The following is a 22,367-nucleotide window of genomic DNA, read 5'->3' on the forward strand; positions in this document are numbered from 1 at the left end:
AGAACTGATGAAGCTAAGTCTCTAAAATGTGAAGGTAATCTGCCCAGGTCTTGTGATGGTTAAAGTAAAGTTTATTTATTAGTTAAATAAAAAACTTTACTTTAACCATCACAAGACCTGGGCAGATTATCAGGTCTGGAGGTTCCTTCAATTACTCCCAGTGATCTGTGGGATTGTAATTCTTGGGTGTTGTTCCAGGTTGCATTTGGAATCTTGTCCTCGATGCAATAGGATTGCATAGGTGGAGCTGGAATGGATCTGATTTGTCCTTGACCACAGCTCATCATTGTGCCTTTATGTGTAATGACTTCACAGGACCTTGGTTTGGAATAAATCCTGTCCCCCCAGCTGGTTGCCACGTATCTTCTGTGGGATCCTGGAAGTGAATTTGTTGTCCCAGTTTGACAATTCAGTATCTGCAATTTTGTCATGCATGTTGATCATCTTCTCCTGTATTTTTATAAGTTGCTCTCAAGTTTCTGAAAGAGTAGAATGGGTAAGAGAAGGTTAATTTATATGCACTGGTCTGCCAAACATGAGTTCTGCCGGTGATGGGATAGTTGCACTTAAAGGTGTGGCTCTCAGATGTAACATTACAATGTGTAGATCTTACTTGGTCTGTCTACATCTGAGAAATATGGAATCATTTGTGCAGTTGGGCCATTATTCTGGGGCAATGAGAAGAAGGAGCAGTATGATCGATATTCCACTTCTCACACATATCCTGAAATGGCTTAGCAATAAATTGTGGACCATTATCTATAATGATTTTGAGGCATACCAGATAAACTTAAATGTGTGCAATAGTTGTACATGATATATTGTGCAATTGTTAAATAATGGGGTACTTGGTGAAGTAAAATAGTCGACAATGATAATGAAGTCAGTGCCATGGACCTTAAAAAGGTCGGATGTGATTTTTGGTCCATGGACGCTTTCTGATATTCACAGATTCCCTTTCGTTTAAGAAAAATAACAGCGATTATATTTAGACAAAAGCACAGAGATATAAATATGGGAAACAAATAAGTAATCTCAGATTCCTCCCTGTTACATAGCAAAACATCCTTCCAGAATCTTCAACTATTTTTCTGTAGAGGCATTCCTCTCAGTGAAATAACCTGATAGATGGTGACTAGTACCTACTCACCTTAGCTAAAGATTTCTTTCCTCTCCAACACCTGCTGTGAACTGGCTATGTCTATTCAGAGCCTTTTTTCATTTATACTTTCTGTAGAATGTAATTTTAAAAAATTCATTTGAGGGACATGGGCATCGCTGGCTGCCCAGCATTTATTGCCCATCCCTAGTTGCCTGAGGGCAATTGAGAGTCAACCACATTGCTGTGGCTGTGGAGTCACATGTCGTCCAGACCAAGTAAGGACGGCAGATTTCCTTCCCGAAAAGACATTAGTGAACCAGATGGGTTTTTCCAACAATCGACAACGGTTTCATGGTCATCAGTAGATTCTTAATTCCAGATACTTTTTATTGAATTTAAATTCCACCATCTGCCGTGGCAGGATTCGAACCCAGAACATTAGCTGAGTTTCTGGATTAATACCACTAGGCCATCGCCTCTGCCTATTATCCCACAAAGCTCAGTTATCTATGTAGCATTCTGTTGGTATTGTTAAGTCTCAATTTGTTTCCAGTATTTCCTCCAGGATCTTGGACAAATGTAAAGCCATATCCATAACATCGATTAAAACAAGAGTTTCAGTGGCTAGTGTGCTCATCACCATTCTCCTGATTGTGTTTGGCTCCCATGCCCAGGGGTAACGTTTCCCATTCTCTCCCACAAGAAATATCACAAATCCCTCCCACACTGGAAAATCCATCGGCAAGGTTTGCATGCGAGACATCACAAAAAACGATTCATTTGATGCTATTGCGATCACCCAAAGCCGGGAATTTCAGCCTACAATGTTCGATTTTTTACAAGTTTTATACACTCTCAAGATGTCCTCCACCTTCATAAAAGTAAGTTCCAGCACATCAAGACTTGCATCTGGTCTTGTGCGTGTATGTATGTGCCGAACCCATTGAACTATCCAACAGGACTCCTCAGCTATGCCCATCTCCTCCTTGGGAGCAGCTTTCTGTCCAGATCGGGTATAGCTAATTGTGATGGGGCTGATATTGTCCAAGTGAGAATGTTGATGTAAAATTATGGGCCCGATTTTACCATTGCGTCGTGCCCAAAACGTGGTAAAGTCGGGCGTGAGGCCATTAATGCGATCTGCGCCCGTGTCTGTGCAGATGGCCATTTTACCGAGGCCCGGGAATGGCCGCAATCCGATTCGCGCCCAAAACGGCCGCAAAGGCAAATTTGCATGCATTTAAATTGAATTAATGAACTGTCCACCCAACTTTATCAGCATCTCCCCCTTTACCACCGCGTTCGCCAATCCGGAATCGCGCCGAAATGGACCTGCTAAATAAAAGTCTGTTTCGGGCGCTCCAGCTGCTGAAGAAGTGAGTTCAGAGCTTCCAATGGCTCTCTGACTCAGATTGGTGGTGGGGGGGGAGGGAGGCAGGCCAGATCATTCACTGGTGGGGAGTGGGGGAGGGGGGAGGAGGTGGGTCAGATGTACCTCTGGCGGTGGGGGGAAGGGGGGGCACGGGGGAGTGAGGCCAGATCATTCTCTGGTTTGGGGGTGGGGGGGCAGGGAAGTGGGTAAAATGTATCTCTGGTGGGGGGGAGGCCCAATCGCTTACTGGTGGAGGGGGGAGGAGGAAGCGGGTAAGATGGATCTCAGGTGTGGGGGGGGTCCGCTGCCACTCTGCGGGCGATCGGTGGGGGGGGAGGTGGCAGGGGGTCATGATCGGTCTGGGTAGTGGGGGGGGGGTGGATAAGGGGGACAGTGATGTCTGTGGGGGCCATCGCTCCCGCTTTTCGCTCTCGGGCCGCTTTCTCCGCTTCCTGCGGCCCGGGAGCGATCTAACACGGGCGCGTTTTTTCAAATTTTTTTCTAACTGTGCATGCGCAGTTCAGAGCTCCGATCATTTCGGATGCGCTAAACCCCCACAGCACGATTCAGACCCGCGATTTGTTTTTCAGGCTGAGTGCGTATGGGGGACGCCTGAAAACAGATTTCCAAGTCGGATCTGAATTGCGCCCAGATTCAGCACTTAGAATGAAAATGGTAAAATCTGGCCCGACATCTGACTCACTCTGCTTCATCTCCAAATCCACATGTTGAAGGCCCCAGAAGCTTGACTGCCAATTTTAAATTATTTTCCAATTTGATGAATAACATTTTCTTCAAACTGCACCCAATCCCCACAAAACAAATCACACGCATGCATCATAAAGATGCCTGAAAGTTTTCAATTACAGTGCCAATAGAAGGCAGCTGGGCCCGCTTTCAGCTGTGAACACCCTAACTTCAACAGTCCTGGCTTTACCGAAAAATACCACACCCAAGAAAATACCGTTTAACCCCTAAACACATTTATTCAATTCCCAGAGCTTCCTCTCCATTCTTATAGCATCCTTCAGAGATTGTAAGATTATCTCCCTCTTCAGCAGGTTACCCTGAAGGAAAGCTGGTTTGATATCTATGGAGTTACACTTCCAAGAACAAGTTGTTAAAATAGTTAAAAAGATCTTCAAAATCAGCTTTCCAGTGGTTGGAGGAGTCTACCCAGATCTCTTTATCATAGAATAGGATCATCGAATCCCTACAGTACAGAAGGAGGACATTCAGCCCATCAAGTCTGTACCGACCACAATCCCACCCTGGCCCTATTCCCGTAACCCCACACATTTACCCTGCTAATCCATCTGACACTAGGGTCAATTTAGCATGGCCAATCAACCTAACCCGCACATCTTTGGAGTGTGGGAGGAAACCGGAGCACCCGGAGGAAACCCACGCAGACACGGGGAGAACGTGCAAACTCCACACAGACAATGACCCGAGGCCGGAATTGAACCAGGAACACTGGTGCTGTGGGACAGCAGTGCTCGCCACTGTGCCGCCCTTTGTGCCACCATGCCACCCTTGTGCCACCATGCCGCTCTTGTGCCACCATGCTGCCTTTATTCCCATTCATTCCCCAGACATTCCCCAAAACCTCTAGCTACCAACATAGCTTTGTCCTTATAGGTCTATCTGGTAGCATCTTTTCCTTACAAATCAATCTGGGCGACAGAACAGGTTAACCTCCATTGTCCAGCTCTGAATAGATCCTGAGTTATTTCCAGCTTTGTAACTCTTAGTTTAGCCTCTTTTATCATCCTGGTTAGCACTGCTGCCTCACAGCGCCAGGGACCCAGGTTCAATTCCTGGCTTGGGTCACTGTCTGTGAGCAGTCTGCATGTTCTCCCCGTGTCTGCGTGGGTTTCCTCCGGGTGATCCGGTTTCCTCCCACCATCCAAAAGGTGCTGGTTAGATGCATTGACCATGATAAATTCTCTCTCAGTGTACCCGAACAGGCACTGGAGTGTGGCGACAAGGGGATTTTCACAGTAACTTCATGGAAGTGTTAATGTAAGCCTACCTGTGACAATAATAAACAAACTTTAAAAACTTCAAATTATTTCCAATGTATTAGTAACACTGTTAGATCACAGGGACTTCCACTTCTGACCTTCGTTTGAGAATGCTCCCCAATACCCAAGCTACACTGTCGTCTCATCAGGTTATGGCCTCTTTTCTGTTGTGGAGACCTTTCTGTACTACTCCTTTCAGAATGTCTACTCGAGATCCTTTCTACAGAATGTGACCTTTTCATCCTCCCAAATCAGAAATCAAAACTATGTTTTCTTGCTCTGAGCTCTTGTACTCTCTGTTGCTAATCCATGGTTCTCACCTCTTGTCCCTCATAAACAAAGAACAAAGAACAATACAGCACAGGAACAGGCCCTTCGGCCCTCCAAGCCTGCGCCGTTCCCTGGTCCCAACTAGACCATTCTTTTGTATCCCTCCATTCCCACTCCGTTCATGTGGCTATCTAGATAAGTCTTAAACATTCCCAGTGTGTCTGCCTCCACCACCTTGCCCGGCAGCGCATTCCAGGCCCCCACCAACCTCTGTGTAAAATACGTCCTTCTGGTATCCGTGTTAAACCTCCCCCCCTTCACCTTGAACCTATGACCCCTCGTGAACGTCACCACCGACCTGGGAAAAAGCTTCCCACCGTTCACCCTATCTATGCCTTTCATAATTTTATACACCTCTATTAGGTCACACCTCATCCTCCGTCTTTCCAGTGAGAACAACACCAGTTTACCCAATCTCTCCTCATAACTAAGCCCTTCCATACCAGGCAACATCCTGGGAAACCTCCTCTGCACTCTCTCTAAAGCCTCCACGTCCTTCTGATCGTGTGGCGACCAGAACTGGACGCAGTATTCCAAATGCGGCCGAACCAACGTTCTATACAACTGCAACATCAGACCCCAACTTTTATACTCTATGCCCCGTCCTATAAAGGCAAGCATGCCATATGCCTTCTTCACTACCTTCTCCACCTGTGACGTCACCTTCAAGGATCTGTAGACTTGCACACCCAGGTCCCTCTGCTCAGGTCCCTCTGCTCATCTTGGTCATTTAGCCAGTTTTTATATTTGCCTGTGGACTTCCCTGCTCATTCCACTATCATAGTCTCCCTCCAGTTGTCTGATCCTCTGGGCCAGTACACTACCTGGGAACTTAAGCTAGGCAACTGTCCCTGGTTTTTCATGTTTCATGATAAGTCCGTGTATCGGGATATATTTCATGAGCTCTCAAATCCTGCCTGTGGCTCCAAATTGTAGAACTCATGAGTATGTGAAGCACACGGCATTATCATCATGCCCATGCTCTCATTCATAACTCATCCCTGTTACTCATGAAGAATGTACTTTTGTATCTGATTCCCATCTTGTATTATAGAGTTTTCCTGTCATGTCCAACGATTTCCATTCCCTGTGTCCTTCCCTCTTATAATAAACCAGATGATTGGGACTGGAAATCTCTCCCAATGGTCTTACACAATGTCTTAGAGCTCTCCTAATTTTCTCGGATGCTTCAGCTTTGATAAACACCTTTCTGCCAGCATGTAGCCCCTTTAAATGGGTGGAAAAGATAGAGCTACGAGTTCTTCCCTCGAGTACTGGAGGATTGTCACATAGTATTAAAGGCAATTTTGGATTCCAGTCATATACAAATTGTTTTGGATTAAATCCCTCAATAATTTGCAAGAAATTTTTTGCATGTACTGCCCATGCCAGTGCTGTTTCTAACTCGCAGCCTGGCTGATCTTCCAGAATTTTGTGTAATGTTTCATCAATTATGGCCTGGCTTCTTTCACTGGGTCAAAATCCTGGAATTCCCTCCCTAACGGCATTGTGGGTCAACCCACAGAACATGGACTGCAGCGATTCAAGAAGGCAGCTCACCACCACCTTCTCAAGGGCAACTAGGGATGGGCAATAAATGCTGGCCAGCCGACGACACCCATGGTCCACGAATGAATTTTTAAAAACACTAGCCGTTGCTGAACAAACTATCTGCAGCCACGTGCATCACTATAATGCTTACGTTTTCACACATGTCGCAAATTCACTTCCAGTATCTGTTCAGGGTTTTGTTAGTAACCCAAGGTCTGTACCGACCACAATCCCACCCTGGCCCTATTCCTGTAACCCCACACTTAGTTAGTTGGCGACTTAATAGAGGTTTATAAGATGATGAGGGGGATAGATAGAGTGGACGCTCAGAGACTATTTCCTCGGGTGGATGTAGCTGTTACTAGGGGGCACAACTATAAGGTTCATGGTGGGAGATATAGGGGGGATGTACGAGGTAGATTCTTTACTCAGAGAGTGGTTGGGGTGTGGAACTGCTGTGATAGTGGAGTCGGACACTTTAGGAACTTTCAAGCGGTTATTGGATAGGCACATGGAGCACACCAGAATGATAGGGAGTGGGATAGCTTGATCTTGGTTTCGGAAAAGGTTCGGCACAACATCGTGGGCCGAAGGGCCTGTACTGTGCTGTACTGTTCTATGTTCTATGTTTAGACCCACTTTTCTATGACTTTATCCACTATTGTCTCCCTGTCCTTTTGTTTATTACATATGCAGAAATATGTTTCCATATCTACAAAATGTAACAGATAAATACTCCAAACCTTGTCCCACACCTTCAGGTCCATGGCTACCACTTTGTTCAACTCTCGGGCTAATGGGGCACTTAGAATCGGGCAGGGTGATAGATCATAGCTGATCATCAAATTCGATATCCTGACCCTCCCTTCCCCCCATATCCCTTTAGCTCCAAGAACGAGATCTAATTCCTTCTTGAAATCACACAATGTTTTGGCCTCAACTACTTTCTGTCTTTCGATACTTAATACATATCTCAAATTGAGAGGTGATCTGTTCCACAAAGGTTTCATATTCTTTATCCCCAATTCCGGTATCCTTTAGCAATATCTTTAACTTTTGTGATGAAGGATGGCCAAATTGTTTATGCAATTTCCAGATGATTCCCTTCTTGTTAACCAGGCTCTTATCTCCAGAAATCAACAATACTTCTTGAACTTCTTGACGGGAAATTCGAAGTTTCCTCAACAGAATACAATAATATCCAGATCCAGTGAATTGTAAATTCACCGCTTTACCAAAGACAAATGCTTCATCATTCACCATGTCCACATGCATCTTTGCTTCTTTTATTGAAGATTTACTCAGCAATAACAGGACATCGCCCTAAACCACATCAGTGCTGATGAAATGACACATTCCTGCCATTTCAAACAGGAGGCCCACTCTCTTTAAAGAAGGCAATGTATTATTATACCCTATTCAAAAGCAGGTACCGCTCTCATATTCTTTGACTCCATTTTTAGCTGCTTTGTCAGAGGTTTCAAAATAATAATTTAGCCAATCGGCCCCACACACTGTTGAGGTACAGCCACTATCTTGTACAACACAACTGGATGAACCGGCAACCAAGATCCTCATGGAACAAAAGGTTTTTGGTCATTTTCTTGTTGCTCATCCTTATCATTTTCATCATCAGAATCTGTTTCATGAATTGCTTCAAATACTTGATTCCTGATTTTTGGATAATTCCTTACATTGATATTCAGAATTACACCAAGTAATTATATATTTTAAATTCAATTTACAGGATGTGGGAGACATTGACTAGATCAGCATTTATTGCCCATCCCTAGTTGCGCTTAAGGTGGTGGTGGTGAGCTGCCTTCTTGAACCACCATAGTCCCTGAGATATAGGTACGCTCAGTGCTGTTAGGGAGGGAGTTCCAGGATTTTGATCCAGCCACGGTGAAGGAATGGTGATACACTTCTAAGTCAGGGCGGTGAGTGGCTTGGAGAGAGCATCCAGGTGGTGGTGTTTCAAATATCTGCTGCTCTTGTATAGTGGCAGCACAGTGGCGCAGTGATTAGCATCACTGCCTCACAGTGCCAGGGACCCAGGTTTAGTTTTAGCCTTGGGCTGACTGTCTGTGCAGAGTTTGCACGTTTTCCCCGTGTCTGCGTGGGTTTCCTCCAGCTGCTCTGGTTTCCTCCCACACTCCAAAGATGTGTAGGTTAGCTGGATTAGCCATGTTAAATGGTGGAGTTGCAGGGATAGGGCTGGGGAGAGTGCCTGGGTGAGATTGGCGGTGTGAAACTTGTGTTCACCACTCCTGAGCTGATGCAAAACTGAACAACCCCTTGGTGCATTCAGAAGGTCATTTTCCAAATATCTTGCTAAGGTTTGGTGTTCTAGTATGTGTGTCAACCATTGGGGTTGTACTCAGGACCCCTCAGCTTTGTTAACCTTCGAGGATTGCTTCGTATTTGCATCCATCCATGAGAAGCTCGTCGATACTGTACACTTTCAGCTTGTCCGGCTGCTCTTTCTGGAATGCTTCCCTGGCAGTGGATATGACCATCAACTCTACAATCCTCCCTGCTAGCTCAGTGTTTGAAAAATCACAGCAATGTACCCTTCTCTCTGTAGATGCTGACAGAGTGATCGAAGGATTCTGTAGGCTTTTGTCAAAATGACATGAACTCTATTTGATGAAAGCTGAAGTTTAACCTGACACTGACCCAATCTAATCCATACCTTTTGGATCCTTTAACTATTCGGCTGTGTAGCCTATGTAGACCCCCATTTTCAATTGCTAGGTGAATTTTTATGCCTTTCTTGTCCGGTTCAGACACATCTGAATCAAGAAACCAAATCTCTACATGTTGTTTAAACATATTGAATTTGGATAATAGGTCAACTGGGCGGCACGGTGACACAGTGGTTAGCACTGCTGCCTCACAGCGACAGGGACCTGGGTTCGATTCTCGGCTTGGGTCATTGTCTGTGCGGAGTTTGTTCATTCTCCCTGTGTCTGCGTGGGTTTCCTCCGGGTGCTCCAGTTTCCTCCCACAGTCTGAAAGGCATGCTGGTTGGATGCATTGGCCCTACTAAATTCTTCCTCAGTGTACCTGAACAGGCGCCGGAATGTGGCAACTAGGGGAGTTTCATAGTAACTGCACTGCGGTGTTAATGTAAGCCTACTGGTGACATCAATAAATAAACTTTAAGCTGCTTCCCAATTTAAACTGGGGAATTTTGTGGACATTCTGACAGTATCCCTTTGATCTTCCTTCTTCAAAGTACCTGGAATGTGTTGCTGTAGCTGCTTTCATGCACTTTTCTGAAGCTCCACCCAGGATGATGTTGTAGCAGGAACGCACCACGAAGTAATGGCATCCTTGTTTTTTATTCAGTTTATTGTTCAGCAACTCCCGAAGCCACCCATTATAAAACGCAACCTTCTCTGGCCCAGTTGTTTTGCTTTTTTTTGTGTTCGACTCTCACTTGCTCACCATCGATCCAGCCCAAACCCTGGTCACTCGACTTTTCCATCGGAACTAATCTGGTGCTGGTCCTCTCGATGTACTGTCCCACTCACTGAACTGAGAGGCTATGTGCTACAGTTTCACCATGCAGATTGTCTGCTTACCAGCTCTTTAGTTCAGTGCTAGCTCAGCACTGCGGCGCCAAAGCTTTTCCTCGCAATCAGGATGCAGTCAACAGTCTATGATGCTGCGACCTTGTTGCACTCTGATCAAAGCATCGAGGGTCTTCTCAGATTTAAGGCTGTTTGCTATGTCATTCATATTGTGCTTAATCTTGCAGCCACCTGTCTCACCACCACTGATCACCATCACCATCTTGTGTTGTTATAATGATGCATAACCTTGAGCTTATTTACTATACAAGATATAACAACAAAGAAAAGTACAGCACAGGAACAGGCCCTTCGGCCCTCCAAGCCTGTGCTGATCATGATGCCCTAACTAAACTAAAAAAATCCTCCTGCCCTTACTTGGTCCATATCCCTCTATTCCCTCCCTATTCATGTACCCATCCAGATGCCTCTTAAATGTTGCTAATGTGCCTGTTTCCACCACCTCCTCTGGCAGCGCGTTCCAGGCACCCACCACTCTCTACATGAAAAACTTACCCCGCACATTTCCCTTAAACTTTCCCCCTCTCGCCTTGAACCTGTACCCCTTGTAATTGACACTCCCACCCTGGGAATAACCCTCTGACTATCCACCCTGTCCATGCTTCTCATAACTTTGTAAACCTCTATCAGGTCTCCCCTCAGCCTCCATCTTTCCAGTGAAAACAATCCTAGTTTATTCAACCTCTCCTCATAGTCAACACCCTCGAGACCAGGCAACATCCTGGTGAACCTTCTGTGCACTCTCTCCAAAGCTTTCATGTCCTTCTGGTAGTGTAGTGACCAGAACTGCACGCAATACTCCAAATGCAGCCGAACCAAGGTTTTATATAGCTGTAACATGATTTGCCAACTCTTCTACTCAATGCTCCGGCTGATGAAGGTAAGCATACCATAACCTTCTTAATCACCTTGGCCACCTGTATTGCCACTTTTAGGGAACTGTGGACCTGCACGCCCCGATCCCTCTGTAAGTTAATGTTCCTAAGGGTTCTGCCATTTACCATATAATTCACACCTAAGTTTGATCCTCCAAATTGCATCACCTCACATTTGTCCAGATTAAACTCCATCTGCCATTTCTGTGCCCAAGTCTCCAATCTCTCTATATCCTGTTGTATCCTCTGACAATCCTCGGCATTCTCAGCAACTCCACCAACCTTTGTGTCATCTGCAAACTTACTAATCAGACCTTCCACATTTTTTTTAATTCATTCGTGGGACATGGGCATCACTGGCTGGCTAACATTTATTGCCCATCGCAAGTTGCCCTTGAGAAGGTGGTGGTGAGCTGCCTTCTTGAATCGCTGCAGTCCATGTTCTGTGAGTTGACCCACAATGCCGTTAGGGAGAGAATTCCAGGATTTTGACCCAGCGACTGCAGAGAAACGGCGATATATTTCCAAGTCAGGATGGTGAGTGGCTTGGAGAGGAATTTGCATGTCATGGTGTTCCTATGTAGCTGCTGCCCTTGTCCTTCTAGATGGAAGTGGTCGTGGGTTTGGAAGGTGCTGTCTAAGGATCTTTGGTGAATTGCTGCAGTGCATCTTGTAGATAGTACACACTGCTGCTACTGAACATCGGTGGTGGAGGGATTGACTGTTTGTAGATGTGGTGCCAATCAAGCGGGCTGCTTTGTCCTAGATGGTGCAAGCTTCTTGAGTGTTGTTGGAGCTGCACCCATCCAGGCAAGTGGGGAGTATTCCATCACACTCCTAACTTGTGCCTTGTAGTTGGTGAATAGGCTCTGGGGAGTCAAGGATTCCTTCAGATCATTTATACATACTGCAACAACAGAGGCCGCAGCACTGATCCCTGCGGAACACCACTAGCTACAGATCTCCATCCTGAAAAGCGCCCTTCCACCACTACTCTCTGTCTTCCATGACCATATCCACCTGTATCCATCTCGCCAGCCCTCCCCGAATTCCATGTGATTTTAGCTTTTGTACCAGTCTGCCACGTGGGACCTTTTCAAACGCCTTACTAAAGTCCATATGAGCTACATCCACAGCCCTTCCCTCATCAATTATCTTTGTCAGCTCTTCAAAAAACTCAATCAAGTTGGTGAGACACGGCCTTCCTGTACAAAACCATGCTGCCTGTCACTAACTAGTCAATTTTCCCCCAAATGTGCATATATCCTGTCCTTCAGTATCTTCTCCAAAAACTTCCCCACCACTGACGTCAGACTCACTGGCCTATAATTTCTTGGATTATCCCTGCTTCCTTTCTTAAACAAGGGAACAGCTTTGACTATTCTCCAGTCCTCTGGAACCTCGCCTGTGGTCAACGAAGTTGTGGAGATATCTGTTAAGGCCCCAGCTATTTCTCCCCTTGCATCCCACAGTAACCTGGGATAAGTCCCACCCAGCCCCGGGGATTTGTCTAGCTTAACACAATATAGTATACCCAACTCTTCCTACTTCGATATATTGACATTCTCTAGAGAGTTCACACACCTATCCCTGACCTCAACATCTGTCATCTCCTTCTCCTTGGTGAATACCTGTACAAAGTACTTATTAAGGATCTCACCCACTTCCTGTGGCTCCACACATAACTTCTCTCCATCGTCCTTGAGTGGACCTACTCTTTCTCTTGCTACCCTTTTTCTCATAATGTATGCATAATAAGCCTTGGGATTCTCCTTGATCCTGGCACCAATTGTTCATAAGCGATTGGGTGAACACGTTGTGGGTTCATTTATTAAGACTGCTCTGCTCAAAGCAAAAGTGAAACTAAGACTGAATCACATGACACATTTTCCTTCTATTGATGTCATGCTGATATTCATTAGAGATATATTACAACATAGCTCCGTGTAAATTTTTGTTTCATGATTGTCCCGTGAAGCAGCTTGGTACATTCTATTACATTAAAGGTGGTAATTCTTGACTGGGAAGGTGCATACCGTGATGTGGTGGTAACATCACTGGCCTACTAATCTAGAGTCCCAGGGTAATGATCTGGGGCCATGATAGCAGTTCCACCATTGCAGCTGGTAGAATGTAAATTCAATTAATAAACCTGGAATTGAAAGCAAGTCTCAGTAATGGTGACCGTGCAGTTATCATGCACTATTGTAGAAACCCATCTGGTTCACTAATGTCCTTTAGGGGAGGAAATCTGCCGCCTTTATTTGGTCTGGCCTACATGTGACTCCAGACCCCACAGAAATGTGGTTGGCTCCTAACTGCCCTCTCAAATGGTCTCGCGAGACAGATCAAGGGGAAATAGGGATGGGCAACAAATTCTGGCCTTGCGAGTGACTCACACATCCCATGAAGAATAAGGGACATACACACTCTCACTGAATCCTTATAAAAGGAAACCCCTCACATTTTGACAACATTTCATTATCTTGTTGTCTCTGGGGATACAATGGGAATGTGATTCTGACAGAGATATTAAATCGTAAGCAAAAGGGGGAGTCGGAGTTGGATCAATGCTGAACGAACAAAGAAAACCTTTCACTTCAGGCATTTCAAATAGATAAAGGGAGATAGAGGAAGAATTAGACATAACAAAAAGTTAAATGAATGAGCTGTCTTGGAATCTTAATATCATGACTAAAGAAAAGCATAATTAAAACACTGAGACTATGGAGGGACAGATTGAGCATTTTGCGATTAAAGGTGCCTAACTGATTTCATTCATCTGCAAAATACATTCTGCAGTTTCTCATTGGAAAATCATAGGTGGGGCCTATTCCCGCCCTAGAGGCCACTGTGAATGCGCCAATCTGTCAGAGCGGAGACCCCGCATTCCTGGTCTCCCAATCGCTGTCCCCTTCACACCCCCCCTCACACCCCCCCTCACACACCCCCCTCGCCCCCCATACACCCCCACACCACTCTCCCCAGCCGGTCCCGCCATAGATGTTCTCGCCAGCTTTTTCAGACTTTTGAAATTTAGTCACTGTAGGAAACTCTAGCCTTGAACATCACCATGCGTGTTGTCTGATTTTGGTCTTGCTTCAACATCTCTGTTTGTTACTTTCCTTTTTGTTTACAGTGCGGAAGGAGGCCATTTGGCCCATCGAGCCTGCACCAACAACAATCCCACCCAGGCCCCATCCCCGTAACCCCACTTATTTACCCTGCTAATCCCCCTGACACTAAGCGGCAATTTAGCATGGCCAATCCACCTAATCTGCACGTCTTTGCACTGTGGGAGGAAACCAGAGCACCCGGAGGAAACCCACGTAGACATAGGAAGAGCATACAAACTCCACACAGACAGTCACCCAAAGCTGGAATCGAACCTGGGGCGTTGGCGCTGTGAGGCAGCAGTGCTAACCACTGTGCCACTGTACCGCCCATTGGTCCTAAAGTATTTGCGTTCATATGGGTTTTTTAATCCAAAATGATGACATGGGATCATGTTTTCACTCCTGCGGAGTTATTTATAGATTTCCTAATCTATTTCCCAACCCTGGAAAATTGGAGTTACTCAGAACAGTGGTGTCTGATCCTACACACAGTTCCCTTGTTTATTTACCAAGTATTTGGCGCAATCCCTCCTCCAGTTCTATTAGTTTAAAGCAGGTACCATAATTGTGATATTTGTGATATATCTGTACCCAGATCTGATGGGCCCATCTCCGTCAAATCAACTTCCCTTTCAAAGATTGTTTTATCTCCTCACATGTTGCCTATTCTGTCTCTATGGAGTAATCTGCTTCTTGGTATGTTTATCCAACCTGGTCATTATTTGTGCCTATCTCTCTGATGCCTGGATTATAGGTTCCATCGCCAACCAGGGCCTCCCACTGTAATCTTAAAATTATAGCATCTGTAGAATTATATAGACATTGCAACACAGAAACAGGCCAACTAGTGTTTATCCTTCACGTCAGTGGTAGTCACTTATATTCAATCTGTTTGCATATCCATTTATTAGTCTCTGCTTCAACCATCTATTTAATCTATTCCTAAATGTTGACCATGTCTTTGCCTCAATCACTTAATGCATCTTACAATCTTACAACATTCTGTGTTTTAAAAAAAGGTTTCTCCTGTTCACAGCCTAAACCTTTAACTTCAACATTATGCCCCTTGTGCTATCCTAAGGGTGGCATGATGGCACGGTGGTTAGCACCACCGCTTCACAGCGCCAGGGACCCAGGTTTGATTCCGGCCTTGGGTGACTGTATGGAGTTTGCACATTCTCCCTGTGTCTATGTTGGTTTCCTCCGGGTGCCCGAGCCAATATTCCTTTTACCTTCCTAACTGCTTGCTGTATCTGCAGACTAACTTTTACGGGATTCATGTACCAGGACATCCAGATGCCTCTGTAGCACTGGGTTCTGTATCTCTCTAGATTTAAATGGTAGACTGCTTTTCTATTCTTCCTTCCAAGATGGACAAGTTGATATTTACTCATGTTATGCTCCATCTGCCAAATTGTTACCCATTCATTTAATCTGTCCATATCCCTTTGCAGACTCTCTCGCTGGAATTCTACCGCCCCACCCATGACGGAATCGGAACGGATGAGGGGCAGACAACGGAAATGCCCGTTGATCTTGGGCGGGAATATTTGGTCTCGCTCAAGTGAGACTGCAAAATCCCATTCTCTATTTCCTTTTGATAACTTACTTTCCTACAATCATTTGATATGTTTAGCAAAATAATTGACAGAGATTATCAACAGTTGAGAACTCTCACTCTAACCTGTGGCACTCCACTTGCCAATCCAAAAAAGACCCATTTATCCCTACTCTCTTCTTTCTGTTAGTTAAATAATCCTTTATCTATGGTAATATGTAAACCTTTCCCATGTGCATTTACTTTGTCACCCACTGATAAATATCAAAATGATTCACACACGGACATTTTCAGTTGGTGTCTTGTAGCTGGAAAATACTTTTGCTTAAATCCCGGATTTGATTTATCATTGTATATTTCCCAAGTGAGCTGATGTTCCTGACCAGCGCAAATAGGTTGGTGAGACCAGGGCTGTTCTCCTTAAAGAACAGAAATTTGGGAGGAGATTTGATAGAGGTGTTCAAAATCATGAGGGTTGTAGACAGAGTGGATCAGGAGAAACTGTTTCCATTGACAGAAGGGCCATGAATTAGAGGACAGAGATTTAAGGTGACTGGCAAAAGAACCAACAGTGACGTGAGGATTGTTCATTACACAGCAAGTTCTTTTTATTCATTTATGGGATATGGGTGTTGCTGGCTAGCCCAGCATTTATTGCCCATTCCTAATTGTCCTTGACAAGATGGTGGTCTCTGTGGTGTAGGAACACCCACAGTGCTGTTAAGAGAGTTCCAGGATTTTGACCCAATGACATTGAAGGAACAGCAATATATTTCCACGTCAGGATCATGAGGTTCTTGCAGGTGGTGGTGTTCCCAGGTATCTGCTGCTGTTGTTCTCCTAGATGGTAACGGTCATGGATTTGGAAGGTGCTGTCTAAGGAGACTTGGTGAATTCTTGCAGTGTATCTTGGCATCTTGTAGATTATACACACTGCTGTGCACCAGTGGTGAAGGGAGTAAATGATTGTAGACAGGGATCTAATCAAGCGGGCTGCTTTGCTTTGGATGTTGTCAAGCTTCTTGAGTGTTGTTGGAGTTGCACTTTTCCAGGCAAGTGGAGAGTATTCCATCACACTCCTGACTTATAGAGTCATAGAGTCATAGAGGTTTACAGCATGGAAACAGGCCCTTTGGCCCAACTTGTCCATGCCTCCCTTTTTCTTTAAACCCCTAAACTAATCCCAATTGCCCGCATTTGGCCCATATCGTACCCATGTAACTATCTAAATGCTTTTTAAAAGACAAAATTGTACCCGCCTCTACTACTACCTCTGGCAACTTGTTCCAGACACTCACCACCCTCTGTGTGAAAAAATTGCCCCTCTGGACTCTTTTGTATCTCTCCCCTCTCACCTTAAACCTGTGCCCTCTAGTTTTAGACTCCCCTACCTTTGGGAAAAGATATTGACTATCTAGCTGATCTGTGCCCCTCATTATTTTAAAGACCTTTATAAGATCACCCCTCAGCCTCCTACGCTCCAGAGAAAAAAGTCCCAGTCTATCCAGCCTCTCCTTATAACTCAAACCATCAAGTCCCGGTAGCATCCTAGTAAATCTTTCCTGCACTCTTTCTAGTTTAATAATATCCTTTCTATAATAGGGTGACCAGAACTGTACACAGTATTCCAAGTGTGGCCTTACCAATGATCTTCACGAGTTGACCATACTTTTGATGGATTTTTCAGTGGGTGGTGGACTGACCTGATGTGTACAGTCTGTGGAGGCCTTCATTGCTGATATCAGTTTTAATCTTAATAGCTTGTTTATCTGGTTCGAATATATTGAGGCCCGGAAAACACAGCTCCACACTTTGTCAGAACAAAGGATATCCTGTGGCCTTCCAATTGAATGCTGGAAATTCTTTGGTCACTATGATTATTAGGACCTTACCTGAAGCAGGATAGCTATCCAGGCAATTTGGCTTTTTAAGTTGCAGAACCTTTCATGCCTTAGCTTGTCAAGCATTATTGCTTGACTGCAATGGTAATGCTATTGAATTGTGTACCTTCTGTTCCGGGTTAACTAAGCTCCACCTACATAACAATGGTTTAGTGTGAATTTGTACTGCAGACTTTAAAGCTAAAATTAACCAGTGCGAAAGCCTTTTTACAGGCTTGATGCTACTTGCAGCTATTGGGAGATATTAGATGCAATTAGGAGTGGTTACTGGATGAGCTTTCTCTTCCCAGCCCGGGCTGCAGAGTTTTAACTTCCCCTGACCTCCTGTACAGACAGAAAGCAGCAGTAATGGAGTCTCTCCCGTCTGTGGTTTCTGCTGTGTAATTTCTATTCCTGCTTAAACTTCACAGCAGGCATACTATTTAAGCACTCCCAGGACCTGACTTGCGCCTTGTAAATGGTGGACAGGCACTGTGAAGTCAGGAGTGAGTTCATCGCTGCAGTATTCCTAGCCTCTGACCGGCTCTTGTAGCTACAGTAATTATATGGCCAGTTCAGTTCAGTTTCTGGTCAATGGTTAACTCCCCAGGATGCTGATGGTGGGGGATTCAGCAATGGTAATATCACTGAATGTCATAGACTCTCTCTTGTTAGAGGTGGGCATTGCCTGGCACTTGTGTGGCACAAATATTACTTGCCACTTATCAACCTAAGCCTAGATATTTTCCAGGTGTTGCTGCTTCAGTATCTGAGGAATCATGAATGGTGCTGAACATGGTGCAGTCTCAGTGGACATCAGCACTTCTTATGATGGAAGGAAGGTCATTCCTGAGGCAGCTGAAGATGGTTGGCGAGGACACTACCCTGAGGAACTCCTGTAGTGATGTTCTGGATCTGAAATAATGGAATCCAACCACCACAACCATCTACCTTTGTGCCAGGTATGACTCCAACCAGCGGAGAGTTTGGATTGCCATTGACTCCAGTTTTGCCAGAGTTCCTTGATGCCACACTCAGTCAAATGCCAATATATCACCTTTGGAGTTCAGCTTTTCTGTCCATGTTTGAACCAAGCCTGTAATGCGGTCAGGGGCTGTGACCCTGGCAGAACCCAAACTGAGCATCAGTGAGCAGCTTATTGCTAGGTAAGTGCTGCTGGATAGCACTGTTGATGACCCCTTCCATCACTTTGTTGATGATTGAGAATGTTAATTGGCCGGTTGGATTTGTCCTGTTTGTTGTGTGCTGGCCATACCTAGGCAATTTTCCACATTGCCGGGTAGATACCAGTGTTGTAGTTATGGTTAGGACTTGCCTGGAAGTGCGGTTCATGCAGATTGAATCAGATCTTTCAAAAATGGAATTGGATGATTAGCTGGAGAGAAAAGGATGAAGTGCCATGGGGAAAGGGCAGGTGAGTGGCATTAGTTAAATTGCTCCAGCAGAGAACTGAAATGGGTGCAATCATAGAATCATAGAATCCCTGCAGTGCAGAAGGAGGCCATTCGGCCCATTTAGTCTACACTGACAACAATCCCAGCCAGGTCCTATCCCCGCAACCCCATACATCCACCTTGTTAATCCCCCTGACACTAATGGATAATTTAGCATGGCCAATCCACCTAACCCACACGTCTTTCAGACTGTGGGGGGAAACTGGAGCACCCGGAGGAAACCCACGCAGACACGGGGAGAATGTGCAGACTCTGCACAGACAGTGACCCAAGCCGGGAATTGAACCCAGGTCCCTGGCGTTGTGAGGCAGCAGTGCTAACCACTGTGCCACCGTGCCGCCCTAACGGTACAAATGGCCTCCTTCTGTACTGTCACCATTCTATAATTCTCTGAGTAGCCATACTAAGAGGAGCAAGAGCCAATCATTAAAGGTCCAAGATCAAGTTGAATTTTAGCATCGTCTGTTAGCTAGCCACAAAGTAGAACCTCCAATAAAAACACAGACTAAAAGGGTAGGTTATTATTGGAAAAAGGATATACAGATTTAAGGACTTGACATTGCGCTGAATTATTTTAAATTAATTAATTTAAGCTGACGTGTGTAGTTTTAAGGAATTCTTTTCAATTTTTTAACTTGCACATTCAGACAAATGTTTCTAATCACCTTTCTCAATGATGATGTCTTTCATCTGCAAGATGCAGTGCAGCAACTCAACAAGGCTCCTTTCACAGTGCCTCCCAAACCCCTGACTTCTGCCACCTACATGGAAATACCTCCAATACCTGCAACATCCCCTCCAAGTCACACATCATCCTGACTGGAACTATATCGTCATTCCTTCGCACTGGATCAGAAAATCCTGGAACTCCCTCCCTAACAACACTGTGGGTGTCCCTGCACCATATGGACTGCAGCGTTTCAAGAAGGTGGCTCACCACCACTTTAAGGGCAATTAGGGGTGAGCAATAAATGCTGGTCTAGCCACTGACGCCCACATCCCATGAATGACTAAGTTTTAAAAATCATGATGTCTTTGGGCTACAGATTCAAGAAAGTAGAAGGAGATAAAAAGTGGTTTAAAGGTTTTTAACAAGAGGAATATCAGTAGAATATGAGCACAGTAAGAAGTCTCACAGCACCAGGTTAAAGTCCAACAGGTTTATTTGGTAGCACGAGCTTTCAGAGTGCTGCTCCTTCATCAGGTGAGTGCAAGATTTATTTCACAAACAGGGCATATATAGACACAAACTCAAATACAAGATAATGGATGGAATGCGAGTCTTAACAAGTAATCAAGTCTTTACAGGTGCAGACAATGTGAGTGGAGAGAGGGTTAAGCACAGGTTAAAGAGGTGTGTATTGTCTCCAGCCAGGACAGCTAGTGAGATTTTGCAAGCCCATGTGGGAGTTACAGATAGTGTGACATGAACCCAAGATCCCGGTTGAGGCCGTCCTCATGTGTGCGGAACTTGGCTATCAGTTTCTGCTCAGCGATTCTGCATTGTCGTGTGTCTTGAAGGCTGCCTTGGATAACGCTTACCCGAAGATCAGAGGCTGAATGCCCTTGACTGCAGAAGTGTTCCCTGACAGGAAGAGAACACTCCTGTCTGGTGATTGTCGAGCGGTGTCCATTCACCTGTTGTCATAGCGTCTGCATGGTCTCCCCAATGTACCATGCCTCGGGACATCCTTTCCTGCAGCGTATCAGGTAGACAACGTTGGCCAAGTCACAAGAGTATGTACCGTGTACCTGGTGGGTGGTGTTCTCACGTGAGATGATGGCATCAGTAGAATATGAAAATATAATCTGATGTTTAATTTCAGAATTCTGCTTTCGTGTACAAATGTGTTTCGTTCATTTACCCAGAGGTCCTATAAGCCAATGACGTGTGTCTTGGAACTGTGGAAACTGTTGTTGGGTTTAATGAGAGGGCCCACATAGGGATTCAGTTTGAGCTCGCAGACTACTCATCTGGGAACAGTGCCAATTGGAAACCTCTCTTTTGTTTCTACGGATGTCCCATAACTTTTTATATTTCCACCCATTTTACTGGAGACGTGCACACAGCCAGATTGAAAAATGATAAGAATAACTTCACGGTGACCACCCTGGTGAAACAATTTAGGAACAGGCCAGTTTCTGGAGCACCACCATGTACTGGATGAAAGGTCGATGTAGGTGCACGCATCAGCAGTCAACAAATGCTCACAGGGCCTCTATATGTGCATTGTTCAAACATCGACACTTTTCCATATGGCAAACTGGCACTAATGTATCGAAAACATCAAATCACTTCAAAGTTTAAATCGAGATCTTCTGACTAACACTGGATTATAATTAGATCATCTGTGTCCCATCAAATTTAATGCTCTTCTCAACATCTGTTTCCCTCCTATTGTGGTACGGCAGGCTGGATTAACCACATGTACATGCACGCAACACACACACACGGAGCAATCTGATAGACCAAACCTATTTGCCAGACTCGCTAGAAAATGGAAATAGTAGCAAGCAAAGGCCTGGAGCTTATCGAATGCCACTTTTAATATCCTATCCTTCACTTACAAATTTACCTATGTTCCTTCCTCTGCAGCCCTGTACCTCAAAACTTCACTCCAAAATGTAAAACTCCAATTGAATATACACTCCTTGACCTTACTTTGTTCCACAATCCGTGTCAAATTCTTCAGCCATTATAATACTGCTCTCTGGAATCTTTCTCCCAAATCACTTTTCCAGTTATGATGTGGAGATGGCGGCATTGGACTGGGGTGGGCACAGTAAGAAGTCTCACAACACCAGGTTAAAGTCCAACAGGTTTATTTGGAATCACGAGCTTTCGGAGTGCTGCTCCTTCACTCACCTGAGGAAGGAGCAGCGCTCTGAAAGCTCGTGATTCAAATAAATCTGCTGGACTTTTTCCAGTTATGGTAGTGTAGTGCCTCTGTAGCTAGACAGGTAATCCAGAGACCTTAAACTAATCATCCAGGGAGATCAAAGTATCCCTCAGAGTAGTCTGGACAAACAAACAAAATGATTTAGGAGCAGGAGTAAGCCAGTTGGCTCCACGAGCCTACTCCGCCATTCAACAAGATCATGCCTCATGTGATTGTAACCTCCCGCCAACCCCCATAACCTTTCACTCCCCGGCTTATCAGGAATCTATATATCCCTGCCTTAAAAATATTCAAAGAATCTGCTTCAACTGCATTTTGAGGAGGAGAGTTCCAAACACTCACATCTCCCTGAGAGAAAACATTTCTGATTGAGCGACCCCTTATTTTTAAATAGTGTCCCCTAGTTTTAAATTCTCCCACAAAAGGACACATCCTCTCCACATTCAACCTGTCCAGACCCCTCTGTAGTTAAAGGTTTCAGTTAAGTCACCTCTTATTCTTCCAAATGTCAGTGGATGCAAGCCTGAGAATTGGATTTCAGGGGAGGTGCCGGATGATTGGAGGATGGCTCATGTTGTTCCG

At 45.0% G+C, this 22,367-nt stretch overlaps 1 long non-coding RNA gene across 1 annotated transcript in view; it reads right to left on the reverse strand.

Moving 5' to 3' along the window:
• Positions 1–246: 246 nt before the first annotated feature.
• Positions 247–22,367, reverse strand: part of LOC144508988 (uncharacterized) — an 80,123-nt gene continuing 58,002 nt past the window's right edge. Inside the window, exon 3 of the long non-coding RNA XR_013500376.1 lies at positions 247–479. This is a non-coding gene — a long non-coding RNA (uncharacterized LOC144508988). The remainder of the gene's footprint in view (positions 480–22,367) is intronic.

Source organism: Mustelus asterias, chromosome 21, assembly GCF_964213995.1.
Source record: "Mustelus asterias chromosome 21, sMusAst1.hap1.1, whole genome shotgun sequence".
Taxonomy (NCBI): domain Eukaryota; kingdom Metazoa; phylum Chordata; class Chondrichthyes; order Carcharhiniformes; family Triakidae; genus Mustelus; species Mustelus asterias.